Source organism: Drosophila sulfurigaster, unplaced genomic scaffold (assembly GCF_023558435.1).
Source record: "Drosophila sulfurigaster albostrigata strain 15112-1811.04 unplaced genomic scaffold, ASM2355843v2 ctg113_pilon, whole genome shotgun sequence".
NCBI classification, from domain to species: Eukaryota; Metazoa; Arthropoda; class Insecta; order Diptera; family Drosophilidae; genus Drosophila; species Drosophila sulfurigaster.
The window spans coordinates 7,501-20,287 of record NW_026909682.1 but is presented as its reverse complement, the minus strand read 5'-3'; the positions used below and the strand labels follow the sequence as shown (position 1 = coordinate 20,287).

At 46.7% G+C, this 12,787-nt stretch overlaps 1 long non-coding RNA gene across 1 annotated transcript; it reads right to left on the bottom strand.

Moving 5' to 3' along the window:
• Window positions 1-1,265: 1,265 nt before the first annotated feature.
• On the bottom strand, window positions 1,266-7,753 carry LOC133849851 (uncharacterized). The gene is made up of 2 exons (XR_009895477.1): window positions 7,705-7,753; window positions 1,266-1,524 (listed from the first exon to the last, which is right to left on the bottom strand). It is a non-coding gene; the product is annotated as an uncharacterized LOC133849851 (long non-coding RNA).
• Between the last annotated feature and the right edge of the window lie 5,034 nt (window positions 7,754-12,787).

The window sequence follows — 12,787 nt, the reverse complement described above, 5'->3', positions numbered from 1 at the left end:
CTGGTAAAGCGAATGATTAGAGGCCTTAGGGTCGAAACGATCTTAACCTATTCTCAAACTTTAAATGGGTAAGAACCTTAACTTTCTTGATATGAAGTTTAAGGTTATGATATAATGTGCCCAGTGAGCCACTTTTGGTAAGCAGAACTGGCGCTGTGGGATGAACCAAACGTAATGTTACGGTGCCCAAATTAACAACTCATTCAGAAACCATGAAAGGCGTTGGTTGCTTAAAACAGCAGGACGGTGATCATGGAAGTCGAAATCCGCTAAGGAGTGTGTAACAACTCACCTGCCGAAGCAACTAGCCTTTAAAATGGATGGCGCTTAAGTTGTATACCTATACATTACTGCTAAAGTAGATGATTTATATTACTTGTAATATAAATTTTGAAACTTTAGTGAGTAGGAAGGTACAATGGTGTGCTTACAAGTGTTTGGCGTAAGTCTGCATGGAGCCGTCATTGGTACAGATCTTGGTGGTAGTAGCAAATAATCGAATGAGACCTTGGAGGACTGAAGTGGAGAAGGGTTTCGTGTGAACAGTGGTTGATCACGAGTTAGTCGGTCCTAAGTTCAAGGCGAAAGCCGAAAATTTTCAAGTAAAAAAAGTAACTAAAATTTAAATTTTGTCATAATTAAAAAACTTGAATAATTTTGAACGAAAGGGAATACGGTTCCAATTCCGTAACCTGTTGAGTATCCGTTTGTTATTAAATATGGGCCTCGTGCTCATCCTGGCAACAGGAACGACCATAAAGAAGCCGTCGAGAGATATCGGAAGAGTTTTCTTTTCTGTTTTATAGCCGTACTACCATGGAAGTCTTTCGCAGAGAGATATGGTAGATGGGCTAGAAGAGCATGACATATACTGTTGTGTCGATATTTTCTCCTCGGACCTTGAAAATTTATGGTGGGGACACGCAAACTTCTCAACAGGCCGTACCAATATCCGCAGCTGGTCTCCAAGGTGAAGAGTCTCTAGTCGATAGAATAATGTATTTAAGGGAAGTCGGCAAATTAGATCCCTAACTTCGGGATAAGGATTGGCTCTGAAGATTGAGATAGTCGGGCTTGATTGGGAAACAATAACATGGTTTATGTGCTCGTTCTGGGTAAATAGAGTTTCTATCATTTATGGTAGTTTCTTGTTCCCCAGATAGTTTAGTTACGTAGCCAATTGTGGAACTTTCTTGCTAAAATTTTTAAGAATACTAGTTGGGCAACCAGTTAGTTCTTTTAAATTATAACGATTATCAATTAACAATCAATTCAAAACTGGCACGGACTTGGGGAATCCGACTGTCTAATTAAAACAAAGCATTGTGATGGCCCTAGCGGGTGTTGACACAATGTGATTTCTGCCCAGTGCTCTGAATGTCAAAGTGAAGAAATTCAAGTAAGCGCGGGTCAACGGCGGGAGTAACTATGACTCTCTTAAAAAAAAAAAATAGCCAAATGCCTCGTCATCTAATTAGTGACGCGCATGAATGGATTAACGAGATTCCTACTGTCCCTATCTATCTTGCGTGGAGTTGCGTACGTATCAACCGGTTGCCGATAACCAAAAATCGGAAGAGGTTTTAGGTAGGCCTCGCTCCTCACACAGGGGGAAGTGTCCAGTCCAAACAACTGGCCTTCGAATGTGTACCTTTTTAAAGGGGGCGCTGATCACGCCTGAATTGTGTATAAATAAGTAATAATAAATTGGATCCCATGCGCGCTCGGGCGCCGTGTGATTAAGTCAGTCATGACAGGTGCACACGTAAAACTAATATAGCTAATATGTCCCTATCTACTCAGTCTGGTTTCAACTGTCGAGCTGAACAGACGTGTCAGCGGGTGCCTGCATTTGGTATAGTTTTGCGATAACAGTTATTTGTTGTCTTCGAACAGCGGTGAATTTTCGCGTGTACGCTTTGTGCTTCTCGTTCGCTGTGTACGTGTGAGTAGCGTGGGAAATTCGTCGCGTGCCGTCGCGAGTGTGTGCGTGCGTGTGCTTGCTTTAAGTGCTCTTAAAGCACCAGAGCAGACGTGCGCGCTGTTCTCGTTGAAGAAATTGCGGTACTTTCGTAATTGTAAACAAACGAAGTTACGGAGTTTTGTTTACAGTAATTGTAATTACTGTAAATAGTGAATGTGCAAGAGCTTATTGTTTTCGTAGCGGACAAAAGCTGAGCGATTTGAACTGCTTGAGTACACAGCTTGCCGCGGGTGTACTGCTTGCAACGCGTGTACTGCTTGCACTGCTTACATTGTGAACTACTTTAATTTGAACTGCTTTAACTGAACTGCTTTGATTTGAACTGCTTTCTGTGTACTGCTTGCGAGTGTGTGTGGTTTACTGCTTGCGCGGTTATAACTGCTTGCGCAGTTTGAACTGCGAACCGTTGGCGCCATGATGGACACGAGATCAAGCGCCAGTGTATGCAGCGATACGAGCGAGATGTCCGTCTCGGACGATCGTCCACGCGGGAAGCGAGGCAGAATGCCGCGAGGCAACAAGGCTGTATCGTCGCCCAACCTGGTTGGCAGCGACGATGCATCCTCTGCCAAGCGGCTGGCTGTCTCCTTTATTGGGGGCAACGTCGATGGAGCAGCCGCCAACGAAGTTGCCGCTGGAACCGCCGCTGGAGTCGCCGCTGAAACCTCCGCTGGAACCGCTGCTGAAACCGCCGCTGGAACCGCCGCTGGAGCCGCCGATGGAGTTGCTGCTGCTACTGCCGCCCCTGCACCCGCTACGGTGGCCGCTGTCGCCCGACTGAGCGCGCCTGCCTGTCCAGCTCCTGCTGGTAGTTTTGTTGCTGCCAGTGTGGTGAAGGAAGGGTCTGATGCCGTATTGGCTCAGCTGGCGGGTGTAGACCAGACGGTGAGGTCCGCTGTGCTGCGCGCTGGACTGGCGCCGGAAGCGGCCATCGCCGTTCTGGAGGCAACTGCCCGGCTTAGCGAGCTGGTGACCGCGCTAGCTGTGCGAAACGCCGTCTTGGAGACGAAGGTTGCGTTGTGCCCTTTACGGCCGCAAGTGCGAGTGGTGCCGCCACCAGAGCTGTCCCCGGCGTCGCCCCGATGGCCGCACCGAGAAATGCTCCTGCAGCCAGAAGCCCGTGGAAACGTGGTCGGCTGTAGTGACGAGCAAGGACCCGACAGTGTCGGGCAAGGAGATTGCCGATAAGGTGATGAGCCAAGTTGCTCCAGCTCTGGGCGTTAGAGTTCACGAAGTCCGTGAATTGAAGCGCGGTGGCGCCGTCATTCGTACGCCGTCGAGAAACGAGATGAACAAAGTGGTGGCCAACGCGAAATTCAACGAGGTCGGACTGGAGGTTGAGCCCAACCGTGGAGTGAGGTCGAAAATCACCGTGTTCGACGTGGACACTGGGATTATACCGGAAGTTTTCATGGACGAGCTCTATGAGAACCACTTCAAGGAGGAGTTCTCGCCGTCGGCCTTCAAGAAGATGGTGCATATGGCGTCGAAGCCGTGGCCGGTCACTGGCGGTGTCAGAGTCAATCTGACACTCGAATGTGACGAAAAGGCGCAAGCGGTGCTTGATAAGACCGGGCGGGTCTACATCAAGTGGTTTTCGTTCCGCTGTAGGTCGCTCGTCCGTACTTACGCGTGTCATCGCTGTATGGGATTCGACCACAAGGTTGCGCAATGCCGATTGAAAAACGAAGTATGCCGCCAATGCGGGCAGACCGGCCATGTAGCGTCGAAATGTGCTAGCCCGGTGGACTGCCGAAACTGCCGTTTCAAGGGGCTTCCCTCCGGGCATTACATGCTGTCGGAGACGTGCCCGATATATGGTGCGGTCTTAGCGAGGGTGCAAGCTAGACATTAAAATGTTTAGCTTCATCCAAGCTAATTGTGGTCGAGGTCGAGCCGCTACCATTGAGTTTGCAACTCGGGTGCGAGACTCCCGCCACATGTTCGCTTTGGTGCAGGAACCATACGTCGACAGAAAGCACGGCATTACTGGCATTCCAGCCGGGATGCGTGTGTTTGCTGATCGGCGTTTGAAGGCTGCCATCTTCTTGGACGACCCGGATGCCATCTGTATGCCTATTGAGTCGCTCATCACGGACTTTGGCGTATGCGTGAGTGTCACTGGAAGATTTGGCTCAATCTTCCTGAGCTCCGTGTACTGCCAATACAACACTGATTTGGAACCGTATCTTGCGTATCTAGATTCCGTGCTACTACTGGCTGGTAGCAATCCGGTTATCTGTGGCATGGATGCGAATGCAGTGTCCCCCTTGTGGTTCAGCAAATCGCTCGAGCGTGCTCGTGGCGATTTGAACCGCAGAAGGGGTGAGCTGCTGACCGAATGGATTCAAGAATCCCGAGCCGGCGTGCTAAATGAGGTCAGTAGTTTGTATACGTTCGATAATCACCGCGGACGGAGTGATATCGACGTCACGATTGCCAACGAAGCAGCGCTTATGTGGGCCACATATGACTGGAGAGTGGACGAGTGGGATCTCAGTGACCACAACACGATCTGTGTTGAGGTGACGCGAGACCCCAGAGACACAGTTGAGAGCGATGCTCCTGTTCCGTCCTGGAACTTCTCAATGCACGTTGGCAGTCGTTCCGTGGTGAGCTTGTATGCAAGCTTGAGGAATTCCCGCAGGACTACACGGAGATGTCCATTGATGACCAGGTGTCTGCAACGCGTGCACTGGTGCACAGTGTATGCGACCATGTATTTGGACGCAGGCAGCCGAGAGCCGTTCGGAAAGTGGTCTGGTGGAATGCCAACCTCAGTACGAAGCGCCGAGAGGTCAGGAGACTGAGGCGGCGGCTACAGAATGCTCGTCGTCGTGGCAGCGATGAAGCAGGGCGACTTGCTACTGACCTGCGGATCTCCGTGGGTCAGTACAAGAAGCTTATTCTGTCGGCAAAGGAGGACAACTGGCGTCGCTTCGTTGGAGAAAATCGGGATGATCCCTGGGGGCATGTCTACAGGATTTGCCGACGTCACAAACGGAATTCCGAGTTGGGCTGCCTTCGGGTAAATGGCGAGCCAGTCGTAACATGGCACGACTGTGCGCGAGTGCTCCTCCGTAACTTCTTCCCTGTTGCGGAGTCGAATGCACCGATTGCCATCCCAGATGTGCTTCCGCCCATACTCGACGAGTACGAAGTGAGTGCTTGTGTCGCCAGGCTACGGAGCAGACGCTCGCCTGGCATGGACGGCATCACTGGAGTGATCTGTAAGGAGGTATGGCGTGCTATTCCTCAGCATCTTACAGCGTTGTATTCCCGCTGTTTAGCCGAAGGACATTTCCTTCTGAGTGGAAACGCCCGCGCGTTGTGCCACTTCTCAAGGGGCCCGATAAGGACAGGAGCGATCCTGGCTCTTATCGTGGTATATGTCTGCTACCAGTCTTTGGTAAGGTGCTCGAGGGTATCATGGTCAGCCGAATGAAGGACATGCTCCCAGAGGGCTGCAGATGGCAATTTGGATTTCAACCTGGACGCTGTGTGGAGGATGCCTGGAGACACGTGAAGAGTACTGTCGACGCCAGCCCGGCAAGATATGTACTCGGAATCTTCGTGGATTTCAAAGGAGCATTTGACCACGTGGAGTGGGATGCTGTGCTACGCCGGCTGATCGACTCTGGCTGCCGAGAAGCCAGCTTGTGGCGAAGCTTCTTCTCTGGCAGGAGTGCGTGCATCGTCAGCAGATACGAGGAAGCATCTGTGCCGGTAACCAGAGGTTGCCCACAGGGTTCCATCAGTGGTCCATTCATTTGGAACCTCATGATGGATGTGCTTCTTCGGCGCTTGGAGCCTTTGTGCAAACTGAGCGCGTATGCAGACGACTTGCTGCTTCTCGTTGAGGAAACTCCCGAAACGATCTGGAGTCGAAAGGAGCGGAGTACATGTCCATCGTAGGAGCTTGGGGAACAGAGGTAGGCGTGTCCGTCTCCACCAGTAAGACGGCTGTCATGTTGCTGAAAGGCCAATTATCGGCTAATAGGCGGCCCGGGGTACGGTTTGCTGGAGCAAGCTTGCCCTACGCTGACAAATACCGGTATCTGGGCATCACGGTCGGCGAGCGGTTGAATTTCAACCCGCATATCGCGTCTTTACGTGATCGGCTGAGCGGAGTCGTTGGTGTTTTGGCACGCGTCGACTGGGGGATCAGTCCCCGTGCCAAGCGGACCATTTACACTGGACTCATGGTGCCTTGTGCGCTATTTGGTGCCTCAGTGTGGTATGCCACGGCGATGAGACTAGTAGGGGCCAGGAGGCACCTATTGTCCTGCCAAAGGCGCATCCTTCTGGGATTCCTACCGGTGTGCCGTACAGTGTCCACTGTGGCACTGCAAGTTCTTGCTGGTGTTCCCCCGTTTGATCTGGCTGCCAAGAAATTGGCAATCAGTTTCAAACTCAAGCGCGATCACCCGCTGGAGGAGAGCGACTGGCTGTTTGGTCAAGATCTGTCGGGTCTTGATCACAAGCAGAAGATGGCGATGCTGGACGACCGTATGCTGCAGGAGTGGCAAAGCAGATGGGATAATGGTGATGAACCCGGCCGGGTGACTCATCTTTTTATCCCGGATGCTGGGTTCGTCTTCAGCAGGCGAGACTTCGGTTTCAGCCTACGTGCTGGATTCCTGCTGACAGGCCATGGATCGCTGAATGCATTTCTGCATGAGAGACGTCTAAGCGGTACGCCTGCATGCTATGCGGTGCGGATAGCGAAGATGCGCTGCACGTTCTGTGTGTATGCCCCATATATGCAGATTTGCGTCACCTCGATGGACTTGGGATTGAATACCTGCATGGCGTCTGGAGGGTTTCTGGAGCGGTGGCGACACAGGAAAGGATGCAGCTATTGCAAACATTTGCCTATGCCGTGTTCGCAAGGCGTCGGCAATTGTTGTACCAGGAGGCGACGAATGGGCCGGCAGTCCCGAGCTGAAAGGCTAAAACTGTCTCACCCGTGTGGTTGGCGGGTCTTAGAATTCCTCCACAGCTTATCCCTGCTTGTCGTATGAGGCGATTAAACGGATAATTTTTCCTTTTGGGCTGTCAGTCCCGAGCTGAAAAGCTAAAACTGGCCTCACCTGTGTGGTTGGCGGGTCTTAGAATTCCACCACAGTGCACCTCTGCTTGTCGTATGAGACGACTAAACGGGGTAGCTGGGCCGTCAGTCCCGAGCTTATAGCTAAAACTGACTCACCCGTGTGGATGACGGGTCTTAGAATTTCACCACAGTGGACCTCCACTTATCGTACGAAGCGATTCTCGAGGTGCGTCACCAACGCTAACTGTTTGGAGTTAAATTGGTAGTACCCTTGTGGTACGAAACCTGACCGGAGGTCTTCTGGTACCACGGGAGCCAGGTGCCCGCGGACTCTTGTCCGTTCTGGCACGGGTTGTGGCCCTTCGGGAGCATCGTGGTGGCTGTGGTTTACATCCAAATGCGGAGAGAGCGGAGTGCTCGACGTGGAGTTGCGTAATACAACCGGTTGCCGATAACCAAAAATCGGAAGAGGTTTTAGGTGGGCCTCGCTCCCCACACAGGAGGAAGTACCCAGCCCAAACAGCTGGTGCTTCAGTGTGTACCTGCGGAGAGTCTCCAAGGGGGCGCTGATCAACGCTTAAATTGTATCCCTGTGCTTGGGCACCGTGTGATAAGTCACTTGTGACAGGTGCACACGTAAAACACTGGTCTTTATGTCCCTATCTACTATCTAGCGAAACCACAGCCAAGGGAACGGGCTTGGAATAATTAGCGGGAAAGAAGACCCTTTTGAGCTTGACTCTAATCTGGCAGTGTAAGGAGACATAAGAGGTGTAGAATAAGTGGGAGATATTAAATTTCGGTTTAGTATCGACAATGAAATACCACTACTCTTATTGTTTCCTTACTTACTTGATTAAATGGAACGTGTATCATTTCTAGCCATTATACGGATATATTTATTATATCTTATGGTATTGGGTTTTGATGCAAGCTTCTTGATCAAAGTATCACGAGTTTGTTATATAATCGCAAACAAATTCATTAATGAGAGAGTGTATTTATGTATTCTCAAATTAAAAATTTGGTATAACTCCAATTACTCAGGTATGATCCAATTCAAGGACATTGCCAGGTAGGGAGTTTGACTGGGGCGGTACATCTCTCAAATAATAACGGAGGTGTCCCAAGGCCAGCTCAGTGCGGACAGAAACCACACATAGAGCAAAAGGGCAAATGCTGACTTGATCTCGGTGTTCAGTACACACAGGGACAGCAAAAGCTCGGCCTATCGATCCTTTTGGTTTAAAGAGTTTTAACAAGAGGTGTCAGAAAAGTTACCATAGGGATAACTGGCTTGTGGTGGCCAAGCGTTCATAGCGACGTCGCTTTTTGATCCTTCGATGTCGGCTCTTCCTATCATTGTGAAGCAAAATTCACCAAGCGTTGGATTGTTCACCCATGCAAGGGAACGTGAGCTGGGTTTAGACCGTCGTGAGACAGGTTAGTTTTACCCTACTAATGACAAAACGTTGTTGCGACAGCATTCCTGCGTAGTACGAGAGGAACCGCAGGTACGGACCAATGGCACAATACTTGTTCGAGCGAACAGTGGTATGACGCTACGTCCGTTGGATTATGCCTGAACGCCTCTAAGGTCGTATCCGTGCGGGACTGCAATGATAAATAAGGGGCAATTTGCATTGTATGGCTTCTAAACCATTAAAAGTTTATTATTCATTTAATAGACGACGATGGATGTGATGCCAATGTTACATATAACATAGTAAATTGGGAGGATCTTCGATCACCTGGTGCCGCGCTAGTTATATATTAAAACATTATTTAATACAATGACAAAGCCTTGAATCAATTGTAAACGACTTTTATAACAGGCAAGGTGTTGTAAGTGGTTGAGCAGCTGCCATACTGCGATCCACTGAAGCTTATCCTTTGCTTGACGATTCGATAAAATATATATGTTTAAGGCATATATAAAAAATATTATATGTATGATGTATATATGGAAACGTATATATGTTTATATATATAAATGTGCAAAATTGTATGCATAATTATGTTATACAATTACGCATATAAGAAGAATATTTATATAATATATGAATATATTATATATATAAATAAATAATATATCAATGTGTACAAAATATACTTGTATATTTTAAATATGCATTTATTTAGTATGCGTTAATTATATATATTTATTTGGTAGCCAAATTAGGACGCCATCATATTAGTGGCGAAGATTAAAATATGCATAGTATATCTATGTGTACAAAATACTTGCATATTTTAAATATGCATTTATTTATTATGCGTTGGTAATATATATTTATTTGGTAGCCAAAAGGACGCCATCATATTAGTGGCGAAAATTTGTTTACAAAATACTTGCATATTTTAAATATGCATTTATTTATTATGCGTTGGTAATATATATTTATTTGGTAGCCAAAAGGACGCCATCATATTAGTGGCGAAAATTTGTTTACAAAATACTTGCATATTTTAAATATGCATTTATTTATTATGCGTTGGTAATATATATTTATTTGGTAGCCAAAAGGACGCCATCATATTAGTGGCGAAAATTTGTTTACAAAATACTTGCATATTTTAAATATGCAATAAAAAATTCACCAAGTCCAAAAAAATGTTTTCTCAAGTTTAACTCGAATTCTTATCTCATTATATTAATAAACTGTATTAAATGCTATTTAAAGAGTTTTTCATTCAATTTTCACATGTTGAAATTTTTTGCCAATGTTGAACTCATATCTCGGTAGAACCTCATGTCATATGGCTGCAGTTCAATAAAAAATTCACCAAGTCCAAAAAAATTTTTTCTCAAGTTAAATTCAAAATCTTATCTCATTATATTAATAAACTGTATAAAATGCTATTTAAAAGTTTTTCATTCAATTTTCACATGTTGAAATTTTTGTCAATGTTGAACTCATATCTCGGTAGAACCTCATATCATATGGCTGCAGTTCAATAAAAATTCACCAAGTCCAAAAATTTATTTCTCAAGTTAAATTCAAAATCTTATCTCATTATATTAATAAACTGTATAACATGCTATTTAAAAGTTTTTCATTCAATTTTCACATGTTGAAATTTTTGTCAATGTTGAACTCATATCTCGGTAGAACCTCATATCATATGGCTGCAGTTCAATAAAAATTCACCAAGTCCAAAAAAAGCTGATTTTTCTCAAGTTAAATTCAAAATCTTATCTCATTATATTAATAAACTGTATAACATGCTATTTAAAAAGTTTTTTATTCTATTTTGACATGTTGAAATTTTTTGTCAATGTTGAACTCATATCTCGGTAGAACCTCATATCATATGGCTGCAGTTCAATAAAAAATTCACCAAGTCCAAAAAAAATTTTTTCTCAAGTTAAATTCAAAATCTTATCTCATTATATTAATAAACAGTATAAAATGCTATTTAAAAAGTTTTTCATTCAATTTTCATATGTTGAAATTTTTTGTCAAAATTGAACTTATAAGTTTTTCATGTCTTAATTTGCGCCACCAATATTTTTTTTTTTTTTTTTCGGCGTCAATAATTATTTATTTAAAATCTGTCTGTACGGACAATAATTAAATTTTTTGAGGCCGCCTTGTCGATTAAATTGTCACAAGAGATGGTTGGTAGGGTTCTGGAGGGCTAATCATCATTCTCCATGGGCAGGTCGAGGGGGTGTTTTCTTTTAAGTCTTCTGACGGTTTGGCTGTAGTGCAACATAAAGATAAGATGTTGATGGCCAATGTGTTTGGGTGGTTATGGAGCCTGTTGATGTAATTTGTGCTCACTTTTCGAATTTCATCTTTTACCCAGGGAACCCTGAGTACCTCGTGGATGGTGCTGTTGTCATGGTAAGGATGAGCGTTCGAGACCATTCTCAGAGCCTTGTTCTGCAGCCTTTGGATGTTCCTTCAGTTTGATTTGCAGGCAGTGCCCCACAGCTGGATGCCATAAGTCAGATTGGCTTAATGATGGTTTTGTAGACGAGCAGTTTAAGTTTGCTTTTAAGCTTCGAGCGTCTTCAATGAGCCATTGGAATTGCTTCAGCCTCTCTTCAGCCTGCTTTCTCTTCCTTAGGATGTGTGTGCGCCATGTTAACCGCCTGTCGAGCGTCATGCACAGGTATTTGGGCGTGGGATTTTCGGGAATATTATCCCCATTAAGACTGACAGGCGGGCAATTGCCGTTGCGAATTGCAAATTTAAATTGCAAAATGAGATGGTTTGCGTGGACTTTTCAGGGTTTACCGAGATGTTCCACCTCCTTAGCCAGGGCTCGATGGTGTTTAGCTGATTTTGTATAATTTCCGACGCATCCTGTGGGGTTCGTGCTGTGGCAAGGAAGGCTGTGTCATCGGCGTATGTGGCAACCAATAGGTTCTCGTTGAAAAATGTAGGCATGTCCGCTGTGTACAACGTGTACAATAGAGGGCCTAGGACGCTGCCTTGTGGTACACCGGCTTCGATACCTTTTGTGGTAGATCGCGCATCTCCGCATCTGACATAAAAGCTTCTGTTGTCGAGGTAAGATTGCAGAAATGCGTAATGGGGTTGAGGCAGGTTTCTCTTAAGCTTAAGCAGTAGCCCTGGGTGCCAGACTCTGTCGAAAGCTTGCTTCACGTCAAGCATTACGGCGCAGCAGTAGTTCTTCTCCTCGAATGCGTCCAATATCACTCTGACTAAACGGTGGCATTGTTCCGGGGTGGAGTGAGAACGCCTGAAGCCAAACTGGTGATCCGGAATCAACCCAGCTTCTTCCAGCACTGGCAATACTCTGCGCAAAAATACTCTTTCGAGTATTTTGGAGTATCGATAGCAAACTTATCGGACGATAAGAGCCAAGATTGGCTTCAGGTTTGCCAGGTTTAGGTATAAGAATTACCTCTGCTCGTTTCCAGATGGTTGGAAAATGTCCTAGCTGAAAGCACCTGTTGTATATGTTGGCGAGGAGTTGTAGGCAGGGAGGGAAGAAGCTTAACAGCCAGTGCTTCAATGCCATCAGCGCCCGGCGATTTATTCGTCTTGAGTCCCTCGATCTCAAGTTTGACCTCATCCACCGAGACCATAGCTAGCTCTTCTTGGTTGTTGTTGGTGTTTTCATCTAATAGTTGTAGGGCACGATGCGTAGCTGAGATATCCAGGTCGGTGCATCTTATTATCGGCTTGAAGGCTTCGCTGAGGTGCTCCACAAAAGCTTCAGCTCTTTCTTGCTCTGTGCGGCACCAGGCGCCACTAGCACGCTGGACTGGAGCAACTCTCTTAGTAGGTCGTTTTATGTGACGAGTGACCTGCCAAAGGTTGTGCTGTGGGTCTCCAGGCTCAACATTGGCCAGGAACTCCTCAAACGAGCTCTGCCTGAGCTTTAGGAGCTTATCCTTAAGCTGCTTTGCGGCTCTGTTAAATACCCTTTTATCTCTAGGATTTCTGGATAGGAACCATACTCGTCGCAACCGTCTCTTCTCAGCTACTAGCGAGGCGATCTCTGAAGACCAAAGGTGTAGGACCCTCGTTGGTAGTCTAGGAGAGATCGGGGCTCTGGGGGAAGCATGTGCTGCGGCGTTGTACATGTGTTGCGTGAGCTCGTTGATGGCGTTGTCCACTTGCTCGGTGGAGGTAAGATCTTGTCACTGGGTTGACATTTTCCGTTAGCCAGGCTTTGTAGGAGCCTGCAGTCTTTGTGCTCCTCTTGATCATCCTGGGATGTGCAGCTTTTCTCAGTGCAGGAGGTTCAGCCGCAGTTCCACTGCGCTG